Source organism: Lepidochelys kempii, chromosome 10, assembly GCF_965140265.1.
Source record: "Lepidochelys kempii isolate rLepKem1 chromosome 10, rLepKem1.hap2, whole genome shotgun sequence".
In the NCBI taxonomy this organism is placed as follows: Eukaryota; Metazoa; Chordata; order Testudines; family Cheloniidae; genus Lepidochelys; species Lepidochelys kempii.
In genome coordinates, this window is record NC_133265.1 from 34,815,009 (window position 1) to 34,833,290 (window position 18,282).

An 18,282-nucleotide genomic window follows, 5' to 3' on the forward strand; every position below is an offset into this window, starting at 1 on the left:
TATAAATCATTAGAAATTGAACAGTCAGGCAGCAAACCCATTTTCTGTGTGAGGGATCTATCTCAGCCTCGCCTGCTTAGAAGAAATTAAGTTAGATAAAAGGCCAGATTTCCCCCTCAATTTCAGGTGTTGAGCACCTCCTGGGATCACTCTCTTAATTATGTGAAGGCCACATCACATCATGGCCCTTTAACCAGGTCAACCCACTTTTAAAACATGAAACTTTCAGTTAAAATTCTGATCTCTCTAAGCAAGCTAGAATCGGCCAGATTCTCAGCTGATGGGGACTGGTGCTATTGACTATAGTGGAGTCATGCTGATTGACACTAGGGGACAATCTGTCCCAGAGTTACTAAAAGCCAGCACCATATCGGTTTTACATGTGAAATTCAGTGTTAGCTTTAATCAGGCCTGTCAGCTTGAAAACTCTGGTGTAGCACCAGTGATCATTAATAGTTATCACTGATATCACAATGGGGACCAGAGTCCTAACTAGATTGGTACCCCATAGTGCAGAGCATTGGACACATGGTTAATAAATACAGAGCTCTGTCCCAGAGACCTTACAGTCTAAAAGACAAGATGCAAAAAGATCGATGAAACAAACAAGTGGACAGGAGTGGGGAGAGAGGAAAATGGGATAAAAATGTAATAGGATGCCTTAGTCCAGCCTTGTTCTGTGCACAGCGGGTAACCGGTCAGTAGCATTAATCGTTATACAGATTCTTTGTCAGAGAGAGAGAGAGACAACATTTAGTTTTCAGTCAGTTGGTCCAGTAGTTTCTCAGCAGATTCTGAGTCCCAAAATAGATCATTTTGCCTTTGGTGCCTTACTTTAAAAGTCTCTGTTATTAATGCTATACATACTTTATATCGATCTGCAGTATTTCATTTTGGATATCCAGAGCAATTTCACAAGGGGATCATTAAAACCCCAGGTTAGGTTAGGAGTGACATAATCCTTGTGGAGGTTTGCAGTTAGTGTTCCATGTCAGCAAAAAGGGGATTGCTTCATTTTAATATAAAATACAACTAACTGCATCTTCATATTAACCCTTGGGATGCTCTGTATTTGTCCTGATAACCTCCTTCCCCTCTCCTGTTCCTTAGTTCCAAGTGAACAAGACTTACCTCCTTAGTACCTTCAGCAGTGCTCTGAGCACAAGTGGGCAGGCAGTCTCATAGTCCATGCCTGCTTTTTCTTGGCCACTCTGCACAGAGTCACCCTGGGCTCCCAGTCTGTGCTAGTTCCCAGCCTGCTGGGGGAATCAGGGAAGTGGATTATATCTGGAGCAAATGCCAAGAGAGGATGGGGGCTCCTGCTTGGGGAAGGTGGATCAAAACTTACTCAGCTGTGAAGCACTAGCTCTGCTTTACTTGCCCATGGTGGAATCCTCCAGTAGCTCTGCCATAGCCCTGTAAATTAGCTAGCTCCCAGCTGACTTCCACCAACAAGTGAAGGCTTGTTTTCCTTTTTCATGGGATAGTTCTGATTAATAATGGGCCCATCCTGAGTTCCTTACTTTTTACTGAGGCAAGACTCCCATTGACCATGATTGGAGTTTTGGGCCCAGTCCAAATTCTCCTGGGTGTAACTCCACTGAAGCTGAGGATGCGTGTTGTCAAAAAATAACAACACAGCACAATATGGGGTAGCAAGAGCACTTGGTGGCTATATGAAGACTGAAGGCATATCACCGAAGGCATACAAAATTAATTGCTGTAGTATTTCTTCACTCTGTTAATATACAGATACAGCCCCCTAGAAAACAACCTGCCTCCAGAATTTGTGAACAACATGCCACATAAGAGATCTACTGCCATACATACAAAAGACCAAAGCAGAGTCTGAGTTTTCACAGATGTGATCATTCTGGTTTAATGATAGGTATAAACTTCTAGCTGCAACAAAATATATCAGTCCAGTACAGTTGATACCAGAGTGTGCTTCATGTTACAGGGATATAGTCTCTAAAGATCATGAAGAATGAGGAGCCACTTGGGAATTTCTTGGTCTGAACATTCTGAATTCGATCAATTAGGCTTTAGTCTCCCAAGGGAAGAGGTTAAAATCCCCCATCACTTGGGACATTTAAAACAAGACTAGAGAAAGCGCAAGAAAATGTATGATGGGGAACTATCTTGCATCAGCAGAATGACCTCCTGGGGCTGTTCTCTGATTAATATTTAAGAAGCTCTTTCCCAGAGAATATATTAATGGGATATTTGAATAACAGCATTTATATGACACAGCTGACAAGAACTTTTAGAGTTTTGCAATGCCTTATAGATGTGATGTTCATTCTCTTCTCCAAAATATATGTGTTATAATATCTCCCCACTCCTGAATCTCTGCTCTTAGCATGTGACTGACAAATCCCATAGCTGTAGAGTTTTAATGCCTTACATTGTCTTATCAACAAGCACCATGCACTTACCCCTGGTAAGGGTGAACAGCACCTGCCTCTTATTAGCAGCTTTTACCATCACAGCTGATGGAGGAAAACAATGAGGAGTCCTTGTGGCACCTTAGAGACTAACAAATTTATTTGCGCATAACTTTTCATGGGCTAAAACCCACCTTATCAGATGCCTGGAGTGGAAAATACAGTAGAGAGGTATAAATACACAGCATATGAAAAGATGGGAGTTCTCTTACCAAGTGGGGGGTCAGTGCTAATGAGCCAATTCAATTAAGATGGAAGTGAGTTATTCTCAACAGTTGACAAGAAGGGAGGAAAAATGACTTTTGTAGTGTTAATGAATTCAGTGTAATCAAGGTGGCCCATTTCAAACAGTTGACAAGAAGGTGTGAGTATCAGCAAGGGGAATATTAGTTTTTGTAGTGACCCATCCACTTCCAGTCTTTATTCAGGCCTAATGTGATGGTGTCCAGTTTGTAAATTAATTCCAGTTCTGCAGTTTCTCGTTGGAGTCTGTTTTTGAAGTTTTTTTGTTGAAGAATTGCCACTTTTAAGTCTGTTATTGAGTGACCAGGGAGATTGAAGTATTCTCCTACTGGGTTTTGAAAGTTATAATTTTTGATGTTAGATTTGTGTCCATTTATTCTTTTGCATAGAGACTGTCCGGTTTAGCCAATGCACTTGGCAGAGGGGCATTGCTGGCACATGATGGCGTATACACGTCTGTGTAGGTGAATGAGCTTCTGATAGTGTGGCTGATGTGTTTAGGTCCTATGATGGTGTCCCTTGAATAGATATGTGGACACAGTTGGCACTGGGGTTTGTTGCAGGGTTTGGTTCCTGGGTTAGTGTTTCTGTTGTGTGGTTTGTAGTTGCTGATGAGTATTTGCTTCAGGTTGGGGGGCTGTCTGTAAGCAAGGACTGGCCTTATGGAGGAGCTCCCTTGCACAACTGCTGCTACCATCACATCAGCGTTTAATCATCTTCACTGACATCTTCACCTGATTCTCATTAGGTTCTTGGCTGCAGAGCTGCTACCTCTAACTGTTTTCTGTCAAACAAATAAATAAAAATTGCATTAAGTAATGTGGTCTGGGCTCAGCGCCTCACAGCTCTTCAGATGTTTTATTAATCTTTTACTGCTGCCTGTGCTCTATCTTTCTCTCTTCTTTTCACACAGTCTGAGAAACAGTCTAGTGGCTTCAAGCTACGCCCCAGGTGTGGACATATCGGGTCCTTCATGTATGGATATGACAGTTACCTGAGATGCCTTGGGTGCACCATGACTTGGCTGGATGTGGGATCTGGGAGCTCTCAGGTCCCAGTGTGTGCCTCAGGGCTGTGCTGCCCTCCTCTGAAGCTTCTGTTAAGCCTGATGCCAAATCTTCAAGGGCTTCGTTATAAAGCATCTGAACTGGGCATTAGGACTTTGCCTTAATGCATGTCTGACAGGATCGACCCTCCACAACAGTGCTTCGTCATCTTCAGAGTGATCGGCCTGTTCCAGCTGGAGTCACTGGAGGATGCTGAGAGATTGGCATGCTTGATGCCTGCCCTGGATGGTGCTGGATTGCAAGGCCAAGGCACCACCTCTCAAAGCACAGATCAAAATCCTAATCAAGGAGTGCTACTCACCTGCAACAGTAACACCTCACCAGTCCTTGATTAGTCAAGGCCTCCTGCTATTCAGTCTCTTCCTGAGCTGGTACTGAGAGGCCAGCTACCAGGCATTCCTACACCTATTGTAAAGCCCGATGAACTCGTTACATTGCCTTGGCTTCAGTGCTTATATATGCCTCACATTTCACCTGATTGGTCAGACCACTCACCCAGTGCTGAGTCCACTTGGGGCTGACTCACTCCCCTGTCAGTAACTCAGATGCCCCAGACCCCATGTATACAGTGATAATATGGCTGTACAAATGGATGCCTAATTGCAGACTTACGAGTTGCTGCATTAACACACTCCAGAATCTCAGTTTACAGTGAAAAAACATGATGAAATCGTGACCCCACTGAAGTCAGTGGGAGTTTTGCCATTGACAAACTTATGGTTGAAAAGCTGACCTTCGGAATATAACCCAAATTTAAACTAACATGATGATGTTTGCCTGAAACAAGCTTGGAGAGGTGTGAATTGATCCAGTTCATCACAGTGGTTTGTTCACTCTGGAGCCGAATGACTGTAAATTAACTGTGAACACGGCTAACTATTCCACAGATGATTGGTTAGCAGAACCATCCAGTTAACATTCTTATCCATCATAGCTGGACGTGGTGGTACATACTAGGGGAGGAGGGTGCAGTGGGGTATCTAGTTGCTGTCAACGTTTGCTGGAGGACGGGAATGTGGAATTCAGTGCTACCTCCTCCTACGCTTAAAATCACCTCTGTCCCTGCCCTAAAGTGGGAAGAAGAGAAAGCAAGGTATATACCCATCCCAGTACCAAATTCTCAACTATCTTGTGTATGCCAGTATCCAGGACTGCCCTCCCGCCCCCGCCATCCTGCGTGATAGAAACCCTAATTGCCCTCTCCCTAGCCATCCAAACCTCCACCAGCCCCAGGCTGATTGCACAATGCATTCATGCATTTTCAATACTAAAATCTGCCCCACATTGAAATTCTGGGAGTTCTGTAAAACAAATGGAATTTAGTATCACAATAAATAACACAAGGGATTGGACCACATGGTGGCAGAGAAGGGAGAGCATTTAGCAGTAATGCCCCAAATCAGCGGTCCTTGCAGCCTAATTCTGGGGTCCTTGCCATGTAAATCGGAAGTCCCTGCTGTAAACAGTTCCTGCTGTGCTGCATCAGACTTGGGTCTTGAATATGTCTCACAACTGGTGCCTGAGCACCAGCTTTCAGTGCATGTGTCCCTGGCACTTTCTTTAATGCTGTTGATGCTTTATCTGCCAATGGCATTGACACAGCTGAGGTTGGTGGCTCCTTTGTCAGTGCTCCTGCCACTCATCTTGGCTTAAACCTGAAGATGCCAAATGAGCTGGTGGAGATAGTTAATGTGGATCATGCGAAGGAGCTAGGAGAGTCTCTGAGGCACCCAATCCTTCTATGGAGGTAGAGAGGAAAGCCAATGACTTTCTCATGGAGGATTTGAACAGCATTTCTTTCTGTTTCTTATGCTGGGAAGCACCAAGGGCTTTGGGGATGAGATAAGGAAGTAGCTAGTGTTCCCTCCCGCAAATCCGGCTATGGCTTCCTGCTTTGGCTGGGAAACATTTCTCAGGCTAGTAGATTCTATTTGCTACATAAAGATTATTTTCAGATTCTCTTGACATAGTTTGATGGTCAAGCCTTTTCTTTAGCTCTTGTGGGGAATGAGTGCAGAATATGCTTGCATTCAAGAAGGGAAATGTCAGAGCTCATTGTTTTCTTGTGCGACAGCCGGAGTAACCAGGCTCCTGTAGAATATGCTTCCCCTTCCTACTTTCATTGTTTCTGCTCTGTATTTTGCAACCCATTTTTGTTGTGCTGTGAAATCTCTTCCCCTAACTGTGTCTGGCTTCATCTCTGCAGTCTTGTCTGAAACAAAACAATGGCTCTAGGTTGCTTTTTAATGATTCTTTAAGAAAAAGTAATGTTTGTTTTCAGTCTCAGCTATGCTATAGAGCAATCTTCTCCAGTGCCTTCAGGTGACAGAAATCTGAGTATGTCTCCTGAACAACAACAAAGAAATTTGACAGTTATAAAGAAAAACACAGGATGCCATCAGGTAGGAACGGGGCACCCTAGTCCTCTTGGGAATAACGCTATGGGCCCAGATTTTTTCTGTGCCAAGGTCTGCTTGGTAGGGGGCTGTCAGGGAGATGATCAGGCTGCTCCAGCCCCAGGGTAAGTCAGAGCAGCTTTGGGGCTGCTGTAACTTCTGTCAGTTGCTCATAGTCCCCAAGGGACCATACAATCATTGAATTTCAGGGTTGGAAGGGACCTCAGGAGGTCATCTAGTCCAACCCCCTGCTCAAAGCAGGACCAGTCCCCAACTAAATCATCCCAGCCAGGGCTTTGTCAAGCCTGACCTTAAAAACCTCAAAGGAAGGAGATTCCACCACCTCCCTAGGTAACACATTCCACTGCTTCACCACGCTCCTAGTGAAAAAGTTTTTCCTAATATCCAACCTAAACCTCCCCCACTGCAACTTGAGACCATTACTCCTTGTTCTGACATCTGCTACCACTGAGAACATCTAGATCCATCCCCTTTCGAACCCCCTTTCAGGTAGCTGAAAGCAGCTATCAAATGTTCAATGAGTGAGAATTGTTCTACTATGTCCCGTTTCATTTCTGACACACCCTATGTGCCAGGGTGTTGGGGGCAGTTGGCATAGGAGCTGATTATGCTGCCTTGTGCCAGCAGAGAGCTCTCCTATTAGGGGAATTCTCAGCAGCCATTGAAGGCCAGCTTCCTCCACTTTACACCCCCTGAGTGGTGCAAAGTGGCTAGAACGTAGGCAGAGATTCTCTCCCACTTTCCCTGAAGATAACAGGGGGGCTTTCAGTCATGATGTGTAAGCTGGTTTAATGGGGCCTCTGGGCCTGATTCTGCTCTCACGCCACTGTTCCACTGGTGCAACACTGATCATTTCAGTGGAGGAAGTGGGAAGAAAATCAGGTCCTGAGGCTAAGCTGATATAACTTACACCTCCTTCCTGCCTCTCTCTCAGTGTATGTTACGCTCCCTTACTGGCATGTCACTTATACCCCTTTATCCATCACTTCTCTTTGACCCTTGATCCTAACACATACTATGTGTCCTTTGAACCTTTAGCTTGGCTGTGTGGAGCTTCCATGATGTACCATGATCTCCCCTCTTGGAGATGGGAAGGGGTACATCATGGGAGATGTAGTCAGGCCAGGGAGCCCAGCCCTTAGAGGAGAATGGGGACATGAGGCAATTGAACGAGAACTCCCATGTGGGACTGCAGCATTATGTCCAAATAGAAATATTTTGGTTTTCAAGTGTTTGGTTTTCAAAGAAAAATAAAACATTTCCATGGAAAGCAGCCACTTTTTGTGAAAAAAATCATTTTGCCAGAAACCCAGTTCTCCATCAAAAATAGTTTTGATGGAACATTTTCAACCATCCCTGATTAGGAGGCATCACTGGCAGAGCAGGGGTTTGGAGGGATGTGTGAAAAGAGACATGGATAGAAAATAGAGGATAAGGCAGAGTTTATATTTAGAGCCCGGAAGGTGATCACAGGAGACTGAACTCCCCTATTGAAACAAGTTCTTTTGGAGAGGCCTGGGAACAGGGCCTGGGTCAAGAGAAATGAAAATGTCACTCCTGTTGTGCGCCAACATGCATCCAGCTGGCCAACACTGACTCATGCTGAAAAGGAGCGGCAGAAAAGATTAGAAATAAATGGGCTTCCCTGGGCCCTGAATGATTTTGACATTATTCATAGTTCCTGATAACAGTGGGATCACTCAGCTACCCAACAGGGGATAGTACATTATGGTCCAAAGCAAGGCTCATCCAAGAATTTTATCCATCTGTGTTTACATGATTCTCCCCTAAATATGTGGCTAGATTTCTATACAATGCATGCTGAAAGAGGGAAGTGCTGGAGGTCCCCTCTTCTCGGACATTTAAAACTAGACTGGTCTAAACACTAGCTAATATATTGTAGGCACCAGTGGGGCATTGACCCGTGAGGAGAGGAGTCGACTAGATCAACCAATAGGACTTCCTACCTCCACTTTCTATGACTCTGTGAATATCATATTTGGGATAACTGCCAGACAATACAATCTGACATATCATGGGTACAATGTATAGAGGCCTCTGATTCCATGACGTCCATTAGACATCACTCCTTTATTTGCTAACTAGCAATGTGGCTGATAAATATATAAATGGCCTGATTTTCAAAACCTAAGAAGTCTAGGGCCTATTTGCAGGTGTGTACCTTTGTTGTCACAGTCACTGCAATTTAAAATGGCCCATAATTTGTAATTCATTCCCTTCCTGCACAATCAATGAGAGGGTCTTTTGGTCAGATTATTATTCCAGTAGCAGGAGTTACTTCACTGAAATCAATAGGCTTGAGCCTGATGTTACTGAGATTAGTGTCACTTATAGTGAATGGGAAATAGGTAATCTCAACTGAATTCTGCCCTTATTTACCACCATACAATTTCTTACTTACTTGAGGCTGCAGAGGTGTCAATGAGACAGGACTTGTGTCATAAATATAAAGGGAAGGGTAAACACCTTTAAAATCCCTCCTGGCCAGAGGAAAAATCCTCTCACCTGTAAAGGGTTAAGAAGCTAAAGGTAACCTCGCTGGCACCTGACCAAAATGACCAATGAGGAGACAAGATACTTTCAAAAGCTGGGAGGAGGGAGAGAAACAAAGGGTCTGTGTCTCTCTGTATGCTGCTTTTGCCGGGGATAGACCAGGAATGGAGTCTTAGAACTTTAGTAAGTAATCTAGCTAGATATGTGTTAGATTATGATTTCTTTAAATGGCTGAGAAAAGAACTGTGCTGAATAGAATGACTATTCCTGTCTGTGTGTCCTTTTTGTAACTTAAGGTTTTGCCTAGAGGGATTCTCTATGTTTTGAATCTAATTACCCTGTAAGGTATCTACCATCCTGATTTTACAAAGGTGATTTCTTTACTTCTATTAAAAGTCTTCTTGTAAGAAAACTGAATGTTTTTTCATTGGTCTCAGATCCAAGGGTTTGGCTCTGTGGTCACCTATGCAAATTGGTGAGGATTTTTACCAAACCTTCCCCAGGAAGTGGGGTGCAAGGGTTGGGAGGATTTTGGGGGGAAAGACGTGTCCAAACTACGTTTCCCAGTAAACCCAGTTAGAGTTTGGTGGTGGCAGTGGAGATCCAGGGACAAAGGATAAAATTAATTTGTACCTCGGGGAAGTTTTAACCTAAGCTGGTGAAAGTAAGCTTAGGAGGTTTTCATGCAGGTCCCCACATCTGTACCCTAGAGTTCAGAGTGGGGGAGGAACCTTGACAGCTTGGCTCATTTGATTTAAGTAACAAAAAGGTAGTGAAATAATGTAAGAAATGGGAAATGGAGATTGACACTCAAACTCCTACAATGGGGCAAACCAAGAGTCAGCCTTTCCCTCAAGTTTCCTAAACTATGTTAGGTTGTGTCCTAACTAGAGCTGTGTGAATAGCAATAAAGGTTTCCATGGAGATTTCACCACATTCTGGATCAAGTTTGCTTTGATCACTTTTGCCCTCTTTCTCTTTCAGCTTCTTGAATATTCATGGGGGTGAGTTTTTGTGCTGGGGTCAGCCTGCATGCATGCAACACCACAGCTCATGTACGAGTAACACCCTGTTTGTGTTCAGTTACGTGATAGCACCAAGAGTGCTCGTGGGGCCATCATAGATCTTGTGGGCTTAGGCATGAGGACTGTAAGAAGTAGAGCAACAATAGGGAGGGAAATAAGGGATTTCCTACAATAAACAGCACTGTTTGAACATCGTGAACAGCAGAGGGAGAGAGCTGGGGTCTCCAGTTTGAAAATGGTGCTGGTAAGGTCTCTCTCTGAGAGACACTTGGCTCACGTGCTACGGAGTGCCCACAAGTGATTGAGGGAGCGGTGTGATCACCCAGACACAACTACCCACAGGTGCTGCAGCACATCCACATTCCTGTGACTGTGCCACCAGATGGGTGCCCTGCCCAAGGGCTGCTGAGGGTATGTCTACACTACAAAATTAGGTTGATTTTATAGAAGTCGATTTTTACAAATCAATTTTATATAGTCGATTGTGTATGTCCCCACTAAGTGCATTAAGTCGGTGGAGTGTGTCCTTATATCATGGCTAGCATCGACTCACGGAGTGGTGCACTGTGGGTAGCTATCCCACAGTTCCCGCAGTCTCCGCTGCCCATTGGAATTCTGGGTTAAGCTCCCAATGCCTGATGGGGCAAAAACATTGTTGAGTTGTTGTCAGTTGCCCCCCCGCCTCCATGAAAGCAACGGCAGACAATCGTTTTGTGCCTTTTTTCCTGGGTTACCCATGCAGACACCATACCATGGCAAGCATGGAACCCGCTCAGCTCACCACTGCTGTTGTGAGCATTGTAAACTCCTCGCGCATTATCCTGGAGTATGTGCAGAACTGGGTTAAGAGACACCAGCACAAGGATGATTGTGATGAGGACATGGACACAGACATTCCTGAAAGCACGGGCTGTAGCAATTGGGACATCATGGCGCCAGTGAGGCTGGTTGATACAATGGAATGCCGATTCTGGGCCCGGCAAACAAGCACAGACTGGTGGGACCACATCGTGTTGCAGGTATGGGATGATTCACAGTGGCTCTGAAACTTTCACATGTGTAAGGCCACTTTCCTTGAACTTTGTGAGTTGCTTTCCCCCGCCCTGAAGCACAGGAATACCAAGATGAGAGCTGCCCTGACAGTTGAGAAGTGAGTAGCGATAGCCCTGTGGAAGCTTGCAACGCCTGACTGCTTCTGGTCAGTCGGGAATCAATTTGGAGTGGGCAAGTCTATTGTAGGGACTGCTGTGATCCAAGTAGCCAATGCAATCATTGACGTTCTCCTATCAAGGGTGATGACTCTGGAAAATGTGCAGGTCATAGTGGATGGCTTTGCTGCAATGGGGTTCCCTAACTGTGGTGGGGCAATAGACGGAACACATATCCCTATCCTGGCACCGGGCCACCTTGCCAACCAGTATATAAACCGCAAGGGGTACTTTTCAATGGTGCTGCAAGCACTGGTGGATCACAAGGGACGTTTCACCAACATCAACATGGGATTGCCGGGAAAGGTACATGACACTCGCATCTTCAGGAACTCTGGTCTGTATGAACAGCTGCAGCAAGGGACTTACTTTCCAGACCAGAAAATAACCATTGGGGATGTTGAAATGCCAATAGTTATCCTTGGGGACCCAGCCTACCCCTTGCTCCCGTGGCTCATGAAGCCATACACAGGCAGCCTGGACAGTAGTAAGGAGCAGTTCAACTTTTGGCTGAGCAAGTACAGAATGGTGGTAGAATGTGCCTTTGGACGTTTAAAAGCTCGCTGGCGCTGTTTGCTGACTAGGTTAGACCTCAGCACAACCAACATTCCCATTGTTATTGCTGCTTGTTGTGTGCTCCATAATATCTGTGAGAGTAAGGGGAAGATGTTTATGGCGGGGTGGGAGGTTGAGGCAAATCACCTGGCAGCCGATTTTGAGCAGCCAGACACCAGGACAATTAGAAGAGCACAGCTAGGTGTGCTGCGCATCAGAGGGACTTTGTAAACCAGTTTCATGACTGGCCAGGCTTTGGTGTGACAGCTGTGTGTGTTTCTCCTTGCTGCAACCCGCCCCCTTTATTGATTTTAATTCCCTGTAAGCCAACCACCCTCCCCGCTTCGATCACAGCTGGCAAAGGAAATAAAGTAACTATTGTTTTGAAACCATGCATTCTTTCTTTATTAATTAAAAAAAATGAGATAACTGACAAGGCAGCCTGGGTGGGGTGGGGTGGGGTGTGGGAGGTGGGAAGGACAAGGCCACATTGCTCATTGTAGCCACACTACAAATCAAAACTGTTGGAATGACAGCCTTCTGTTGCTTGGGCCATCCTCTGGAGTGGAGTGGCATGGCTGGGTGCTTGGAGCCTCCCCCCCGTATTCTTGGGCGTCTGGTGAGGAAGATAGGAACTTGGAGAGGAGGGCAGGCAGTTATACAATGGATACAGCGGGAGTCTGTGCTCCTGTTGGCTTTCCTGCAGCTCCAACAGATGCTTCCTCATGTCCATTTGCTCCCCCATTAGCCTCAGCATCACCTCCTGCCTCTGCTCTTCGTGCTCACTTAATGCTTTCCTGGCCTCTGCTTCCATGCATTAAGCTGTGCCCTATCAGTGCGGGAGGACTGCATGAGCTTGGAAAACATGACATCGTGAGTGCGTTTTTTTCGCCTTCTAATCTGCGATAACCTCAGGGATGGAGATGATAGTGGGAACATAGAAACATTTGCACCTGGGGGGAGATAAAAAGGGAGAGTAAAATTTAAGATGATACATTTCGGAGAACAAAAGGGAGACTCTTTCACAGTGAATCAAGCAATTCACAGCAGACAGCACATGTGCTTTAGGTACAAGGTCACATTTTGCCTTTTATATTGAGCACCTGCCAGTATGGTGACACATCACACATGGCTGAGCAACAGAATTTGGTTTCCAGGCAGTCATGGTAAGCCTTTTGGTACGCCATGATAAGCCTTTTGGTATGCGGGGTTGGCTTCTTCTGCCTTCATAACATGGGAACAGTTTCAAACGGCAGCACCATCCTTTCCCATAGCAAGCAATGCCGGTTTAACGTTTAAAAGGAGGGGCTGCGGTTTTCGGGTGGATGTGCAGCACACACCTTCCTCCACCCCACCTCATGGCTATTCTCTGGGATGATTGCTTCACCCCTCCCCCTACCACATGGCTATTCTCTGGGATGATCCCTTCACCCCTCCTACCGCTGCATGGCTATTCTCCGGGATGATCCAAGCAAGTGCAAACAATGCAGCGTGAATGGGGTCCTTTTACTGTTCCCTTACAAAAATTCCCCTATTTCAACCAGGTGACCATGAATGATATCACTCTCCTGAGGCTAACTCAGAAAGATAAAAACCGAATGTTGCTTGAATGCGACCAAAACCCAGGACCATTCGCTGCCATGCTTTGTGCTGCAATGGTTCCAGACTACTTGCTACTGGTTTGGCGTGGTAAAGTGTCTTGCTGTGGAGGATGAAATAAGGCAGCCCTCGCCAGAAACCTTCTGCAAAGGCTTTCAGAGAGAGCTTCATGGAGATGTCCCTGGTGGATTCCCGTTCCATCCCCAGACCCATTAACAGACTTCTCCAGTAGCTGTACTGGCCGTGAATGCATCCCAATTCTTCAGGGAAAATCAGACATTAAACACTATTGCTTTTAAACCCTGTACTGTAGTTACAAATGTGCACTCACCAGAGCTGCCTTCTCCGGCTTCAGGGTCGGGGATCCCGCCTTGGGAGGGTATTGGCTCCAGGGTGATGAAAAGGTCCTGGCTGCTGAGGAGATCGGATTCACTGTTTGCCTGCTGCGCATTCTCCTCCTCCTCCTCCTCTTCCTCATCCACAAAATCCTCCTCCCTGTTGCGTGAGACTCTCCCCTTGCAGGTGTCCATGGACAGTGGTGGGTAGTGATAGGGTCCCCCCATAGAATGCCATGCAGCTGATCATAGAAGCGGCATGTATGGGGCTCTGACCTGGAGCGACCGTTTGCCTCCTTTGTCTTTTGGTAGGCTTGCCTGAGCTTCTTAACTTTCATGCGGCACTGCTGTGTAGCCCTGTTGTAGCCTCTCTCCACCATGCCCTGTGCAATTTTGGCATATATATTAGCATTTCTTCTTTTTGATCGGCGTTCAGCCTGCACAGATTCTTCTCCCCATACAGCAATCAGATCCAGTATCTCCCTTTCAGTCCATGCTAGAGCTCATTTGCGATTCTGGGGGGACTGCATGGTCACCTGTGCTGCTGAGCTCACCATGCTGATCAAACAGGAAATGAAATTCAAAATTTCCTGGGGCTTTTACTGTGTACCTGGCTAGTGCATTGGAGTTCAAAGTGCTGTTCAGAGCGGTCACATTGGCGCACTCTGGGATAGCTCCCGGAGGCCAATACCGTCGAATTGCATCTGCACTATCCCAAATTCGACCTAGCCAGGTTGATTTTAGCGCTACTCCCCTTGCCGGGGAAGAGTACAGAAGTTGATTTTAAGAGCCCTTTAGGTCAATGGAATGGGGTTCGTTATGTAGATGCATATTTACTATTCTTGTGTAGAAAGAATAGTTGGTTGTGTCGACGCATATTTACTATTTTTGTGTAGAAAGAATAGTAAATATGGCAGGTGACCAGCTTGGCTTAACAGTGAAATCCTTGCTGATCTTAAACAGCAAAAAGAAGCTTACAAGAAATGGAAGATTGGACAAATGACCAGGCATTGCTCAGGCATGCAGGAGTGAAATCAGGAAGGCCAAATCACACTTGGAGTTGCAGCTAGCAAGAGATGTTAAGAGTAACAAGAAGGGTTTCTTCAGGTATGTTAACAACAGGAAGAAAGTCAAGGAAAGTGTGGGCCTCTTACTGAATAAGGGAGGCAACCTAGTGACAGAGGATGTGGAAAAAGCTAAGGTACTCAATGCTTTTTTTGCCTCTGTCTTCACGAACAAGGTCAGCTCCCAGACTAAGCACTGGGCAGCACAGCATGGGGAGAAGGTGACCAGCCCTCTGTGGAGAAAGAAGTGGTTTGGGACTATTTAGAAAAGCTAGACAAGCACAAGTCCATGGGGCTGGATGCGCTGCATCCGAGAGTGCTAAAAGAGTTGGCAGATGTGATTGGAGAGCCATTGGCCATTATCTTTGAAAACTCATGGCGATCGGGGGAGGTCCCAGACTACTGGAAAAAGGCTAATGTAGTGCCCATCTTTAAAAAAGGGAAGAAGGAGGATCCAGGGAACTACAGACCAGTCAGCCTCACCTCAGTCCCTGGAAAAATCATGGAGCAGGTCCTCAAGGAATCAATTCTGAAGCACTTAGAGGAGAGGAAAGTGATCAGGAACAGTCAGCATGGATTCACCAAGGGCAAGTCATACCTGACTAATCTAATTGCATTCTATGACGAAATAACTGGCTCTGTGGATGAGGGGAAAGCAGTGGACGTGTTATTCCTTGACTTTAGGAAAGCTTTTGATACGGTCTCCCACAGTATTCTTGCCAGCAAGCTAAAGAAGTATGGGCTGGATGAATGGACTATAAGGTGGATAGGAAGATGGCTAGATCGTCGGGCTCAATGGATACAATGGCTCCATGTCTAATTGGCAGCTGGTATCAAGCAAAGTGCCCCAAGGGTCAGTCCTGGGGCCAGTTTTGTTCAATACCTTCATTAATGATCTGGAGGATGGCGTGGACTGCACCCTCAGCAAGTCTGCAATGACACTAAACGGGGAGGAGTGGTAGATACTCTGGATAGGGTAGGGATAAGATACAGAAGGACCTAGACAAATTAGAGGATTGGGCCAAAAGAAATCTGGTGAGGTTCAATAAGGACAAGTGCAGAGTCCTGCACTTAGGACGGAAGAATCCCATGCACCGCTACAGACTAGGGACCGAATGGCTAGGCAGCAGTTCTGCAGAAAAGGACCTAGGGGTTACAGTGGACGAGAAGCTGGATATGAGTCAACAGTGTGCCCTTGTTGCCAAGAAGGCCAGTGGCATTTTGGGATGTATATGTAGGGGCATTGCCAGCAGATCGAGGGACATGATCGTTCCCCTCTATTCGACATTGGTGAGGCCTCATCTGGAGTACTGTGTCCAGTTTTGGGCCCCACACTACAAGAAGGATGTGGAAAAATTGGAGAGAGTCCAGCGAAGGGCAACAAAAATGATTAGGGGTCTGGAACACATGACTTATGAGGAGAGGCTGAGGAAACTGGGATTGTTTAGTCTGCAGAAGAGAAGAATGAGGGGGGATTTGATAGCTGCTTTCAACTACCTGAAAGGGGGTTCCAAAGAGGATGGTTCTAGTCTATTCTCAGTGGTAGAAGACGACAGGACAAGGAGTAATGGTCTCAAGTTGCAGTGGGGGAGGTTTAGGTTGGATATTAGGAAAAACTTTTTCACTAGGAGGGTGGTGAAGCACTGGAATGGGTTACCTAGGGAGATGGTGGAATTTCCTTCCTTTGAAGTTTTTAAGGTCAGGCTTGACAAAGCCCTGGCTGGGATGATTTAGTCGGGGATCAGTCCTGCTTTGAGCAGGGAGTTGGACTAGATGACCTCCTGAGATCCCTTCCAACCCTGATATTCTATGATTCTATGATTCATTTTAAAATCGACCTAACGCCGCTAAATTCTACCTAATCCCGTAGTGTAGACCAGGGCTTCCCATCTTCTGGTCAGAGCTTAAAAAGCAGGAGTGGGGTGGCAGGACACATGCAAGGTCAAAAGGCCACAGCAACAGGAGAAGCAATGTGCTGGAGAGGTCCTTGCTGCTTCTGCATTTGATTGGTGAGTAGTGAAGTGACCTCTGAGCAGCTGCCAGGGATTTTCAGGATTGGGGTCTCTGGGGTTTCCCAGCCTGCATGGCCTAATCTGCATTGCACTGCTACCTGCATAGCACAGAGGAACTGACAGAGACCTTTGGGACCAGAGTCATTTTTTTTTTATCTTAGGTTGGTGATTTCTTGCTTCTGTTTCTATCACTGTCATATTTTCCACAGCAAAGGAGTGTGATGTCACAGGCAGAAGCTGGTGCACAGTGAGCTGCAGAAACAAAGGGACAGATCCTCCATTGGTGTAAATTGAGGTAGTACCATTGACTTCAACAGAGCCATGCCAATTCACAATAGCTGGGATCTGCCCCTATGGAGTTCTGCCTGTTAACACCAGCTGACCTCAAAATTCTGTTTCCATGCAAATGACTCTTATAGTGTTAATAATAATTAATAATAATAAAACTAAAACAAAATGCTGCTGCAGCACAGGGCCAGGAGGTGTCAGTGGGGTTTTAACATTACTCAAATGAATCGCCTTTCGTTGTTGTTTTTAAACATTTATAGAAAGACATGAAGTCCATATTATTTGTGCGGCAGAGCAGAATATCTCGCAGGTGCTTACACAAATAAACTGTGTTATATGTACTTTGTAGGCCAGAATGGCAGCTTTTTGTGTAATTAGCCCAAGCTCTATCTACAATAAAAATCTTAATGAGGCATTTGTGAAATTTCATTTCTTTTCCATGGAATACATTCTGGTGGCATGTGAGCTCAAAAGACATCTTAATCTCTAGGGTCAAATTCACGGCTGGTGTAAATTTGAGTTGTTCAACAAAAGTCGATGGAGCCATGCTGATTTACACCAGCTGAAGATCTGGCTTAGAATTGATTTTGTTTCCAGTCAGAGGGCTAAATTCCGCTCTGTGTAAATCCCAAGTAATTCCATGGATATTCCTGCAGTGACTCCAGATTTACACTGATATAACTAAGAGCAGAATTTGTCCCATTAAGCAGAACTTGGCCAGTAAGAGTTCCCTCCATGTTCTGTAGATGCATTAATTCTTAGTCTGTATCTTTGCATGCTAATCTTCAAGCCAGAACAAATTGTTATGACTGGGAAGTAGCTGGCATGTCCTTAAGCATAGAGGCTCAAACTGCACTCTTACAATTTGCTTGGTTTGCTGCACAGAAAATGTGTACGTAATAATACAAAGTCAGGTGTGTAGTTTATGCTGGGTAATGAAATGCCTCCAGGGTGCTGCAACGTGGGGCTAAAGGCCAGCCTCTCATCTGCCTCAGTAGTGACTGCATCTAAAATAACAGGATCTCTGGAAATGTGGTGTGTTTGATTTGCTTTGATGAACTGACTTTGGTTTCATTCTTGTAACAATTGGCTGATTCCTAACCTGGTTGCAATGTTCAACAGCTAACCAAATTGGTCTCATCATGTAGCCCTTTCCAGTGAGATGTTCAGAACCCTCACTGACAGGCAAGGCGCAGCAGTGCTAAGCATCTTGCAGGCTTATATATAGGCCTGATCCCCCATTGCATGTAACATCCCCCATTGCATGTAGCATCCATTGAAGTCAGTGGGTGGTCTGCAAATGGAATGATAGCTGGGTTGGTCCCTAATTGTGTTCATTCTCCCAAGATACCAATTGTAACAGATCTGTGCTCTTGGATGTCATTTCAAGTAATCTTTATTGCACCTAATGGGAAAGATAGAACAAAAAATGCCATGATATTGGACTAATGAGTATAATCCTTTGTCACTTTTTCTGATCTCTAGCCTTAGCATTACCCATGCTGTCT

General features: G+C 45.5%; 1 protein-coding gene across 11 annotated transcripts in view; it reads left to right on the forward strand.

The window, feature by feature from the left end:
• The window catches only part of DNAAF8 (dynein axonemal assembly factor 8), a 151,494-nt gene that overhangs the window by 61,733 nt on the left and 71,479 nt on the right, over positions 1-18,282 (forward strand). The window lies entirely within an intron of this gene.